Source organism: Gekko japonicus, unplaced genomic scaffold (genome assembly GCF_001447785.1).
Source record: "Gekko japonicus isolate JY-2015 unplaced genomic scaffold, Gekko_japonicus_V1.1 scaffold2906, whole genome shotgun sequence".
NCBI lineage: Eukaryota > Metazoa > Chordata > Lepidosauria > Squamata > Gekkonidae > Gekko > Gekko japonicus.
In genome coordinates, this window is record NW_015161495.1 from 133354 (window position 1) to 136904 (window position 3551).

Sequence of the window (3551 nt, forward strand, 5' to 3'; positions counted from 1 at the left end):
CTTCAGTAGATAATGGTAAGATCATGGTACAGGCCAAACCTCCAATCTCAAAGCCTGACGTACTGGAAGGATTAAACTTCAAGCTGTGAATTTTTTGATGCGTTGGGCGCATAACGACTTAAGAGAGGCCCATGGCAATTAACCAGGCTAAAAATCCGGGTCTGGCCCTGGTAAAGAACCCTCCACATGGATGAAGAAGAAGAGATTGGATTTATACCCCGCCCAAAGGTGTCTCAGAGCGGCTTACAAACTCCTCTCCCTTCCCCTCCCCACAGCAGACACCTGTGAGGTAGAAGAAGAAGAGGAGACTGGATTTACACCCCGCCCTTCACTACCCGAAGGAGTCTCAGAGCGGCTGACAAACTCCTTTCCCTTCCCCTCCCCATGACAGACATCCTGTGAGGAAGGCGGGGCTGAGAGAGCTCTGACAGAAACTGCTCTTTTTCAAGGACAGCTCTTATCAGAACTAGGGCTTGCCCAAGGTCATCCAGCCAGGTGCAAGTGGAGCAGTGGGGAATCAAACCCGGGTCTCCCAGATTAGAGTCCGCGCACTTAACCACTAAACCAAACAGGGTCTCTGGATGTCAGACGTCCCTCAAAACAATGTCTAGGCATCTCTGGCACCATGCTCGAGAGCCGAGAACTTATGAGACTGGTAGAGAAGCCAGCCAGGTGTCCTCCACAGCCACATCGCAGCACAGGTGAGGTAAGGCCAGCCTGGAGGAAACGCCTTCTGATGCCCTCCCACGTGGTCCTAGGACTGCTAGAGAGAGCGTCACATCTGTGCACTGAGAACCCCGGACCCTTGCCAGATGTGCAGACAGGATGGCATTACTTAGCCAAAGGGACTGACCACATCCTTCCTGAACAGCAACTAAAACAAAGAAGAGTCTTAGCCACACTCAACAGCGTCAAGGAGAAAAGATCCCTTACCCAGAGCGGCCACGTTCCCAAAATTCTCCAGCATGACGTCCTTGTAGAGAGTTCTCTGGGCCGGGCTCAGCAGGGCCCACTCCCCCCGGGTGAAGTACACGGCCACCTCCTCAAAGGACACCGGATCCTGGAGGAGGAAAAGGAAGAAGAAGGTAATCCTTCCCATCCCTGGGAAATTGGTTCATGAGGAATAAATCCAAACACGGGTATTAAAATGATTCCTGAACAGCAGCAGCCAGGAGGGGATCGGGGCCCTGAGGCGTCCCCTTCCCAGCTCTCCTTGGGGTATTCTCTGGGGATAGAGGGGCGGCCGGCACTTACAGGGGGCTAACCCGATGGCCACCTGCTCTTGCTCCCTCCTCCTTTGACCTCTCTGCTCGGCCTCTAGGAGTAAGGCGCTTCCGGAGAGAGGAGGATTGGAGTATGCAAAAGCACACTGATATTTGACTGAGAGGAGAGCCAGGGCTTTCCCTCCAGGGTGCTGAAGGAGACGCAGATGTTTTTAACTCCCTCCTCACTTGAATTGCTACCTGGGTAGGCAAGAGTGGTCGATGCTCTCCTGAGAAGAGCAGGAGTTGAGTCTACGCAGTTCCTTCCTAGCTGGGAGAGGAGCAGATCCGTTGAGGCAACGGCCAAAGGGGTGGCAGAGTCGGAAACTTCTTTCCTATTTCCAGTTTTTGTGGGTGTGTCTGAAGCTGTTTTCACACATGCTGAATTATGCACTTTCGACCCACTTTCCATGCACTTTGCGACTGGAATTTACTGGGAGAAATGGCAAAATCTGCTTGCAGGTATAATAACAATTGATTGGCACAGTAATGAGATAATACGGAGGACAGGAAAAACTGTGAAAAAGTGACGCTTAATATATGTCTTTAAAGAATCATAGAAAAGTGAACAAAAATAATATACATAATCATAGAAAAATATATTGACGGTGATCTCTGGAATGTCTTGCCGTTTCGAAGGAAGATCTTCTTCTGAACAAAGATGTGGGACAAAAAATGTCTCTCAGAGATTCAAATCCTCTGGTGACGTCTCACAATTATCAAGGAAGATTTTCAATGTTCATAACAGCTGTAATGTAACAGATTGTAATGCATTACAATCATCTTAGCCCACGGCAGGTTCTATTACACATTACAGCTGTCATGAACATTGAAAATCTTCCTTGATAATTGTCAGACGTCAATTATCATTGGTATACCAATGGTGGTAAATCAATGTTCCCTCTAAGCTGTGGCATCTTGTGAGCAAAAATTCTACTTTGTGAGCTACTGGCATTAAAGTTGTGAGCGAGCGATTTGCCTGCTGCATAAATTAGCTTGCTCTGGAGCCATCCTTCCTGGGCTAAGGCAAAAATGTTTGAGCCGGAGTTTTAATAAGACACCGGGGCCGGACGGTTTCCCAGCGGAATTTTTTAAAACATTTACAACGCATCTAGTCAAACCGCTCACTGAGGCTTTTAATTACACTTTGAGAACAGGCTACATTCCCCCGTCTTGACATCAGGCGACCACTGTTATTCTGCCCAAAAAAGGTAGAGACCCACTGCAACCCGGCTCTTATAGGCCCATATCCTTATTAAATCAGGACCTAAAAATATTCACGTCAATCCTAGCAAAAAGAATGAACATGTTCATTTCAGAATATATTCATCCAAATCAAGTAGGCTTCATCCCCTCGAGAGACTTGGCGGATAGTACATTCAAAACTCTAAATTTGATTCGTCACAGTTCCCATACCAAAATTTCAACGGCTTTTCTCTCTTTGGATGTGGAGAAAGCTTTTGATTCTGTACAGTTTTCCTATCTCTTCATGGTCCTCGAGAACATGGGTTTCGGTGTAAACTTTTTGAAAGCCTTGAAGGGATTGTATTCTAAACCCAGTACTAACATAAAAATTAATGGTTCTCTTTCCAAAATGATACACTTAGGCAAAGGCACAAGGCAAGGATGCCCGCTTTCCCCAATACTATTTGCGCTGGCAATAGAACCGCTTGCCAATGCAATTCGTTCAGAAACAACTATCACAGGTATTCATACAAAGGGCAAGGAATATAAAATATCTCTATTCGCCGACGACATGCTGCTCTATATAACTAAGCCGGTCCAGTCTCTTCCTCCTCTGACTCGTCTACTGGAGGCTTTTCATAAGATATCTGGTTTAGGGATTAACCATTCCAAATCACAAATTCTTCCTATTAACATTGCTGAAAAGGATCAAAGGTCAATACGGAAAAAAATTGAGTTTAGCTGGGTCTCATCCCATCTTACTTATCTAGGAATTAAGGTTCCTACAGATCTCTCCAAATTAATACAATTGAATCACCAAACTACACACGCAGAAATACGTTCCGATATCTTAAACTGGAATAAAAAGAATTTAACATGGATTGAGAGATTTTACCTCATAAAATCTTTTTTATTACCCAAGTTTCTGTTTTTATTCAGAACAATACCAATCAATATCCCTTTAAAAATTATTAAGACATGGCAGACTACGTTAAACAATTTTTTGTGGGATGGAAAAAAACCAAGAATAAGCTTCCACACTCTGAAACGGAAAAGAAACCAAGGAGGGTATGGTTTACCAGATTTGAATTGTTACTACAGGGC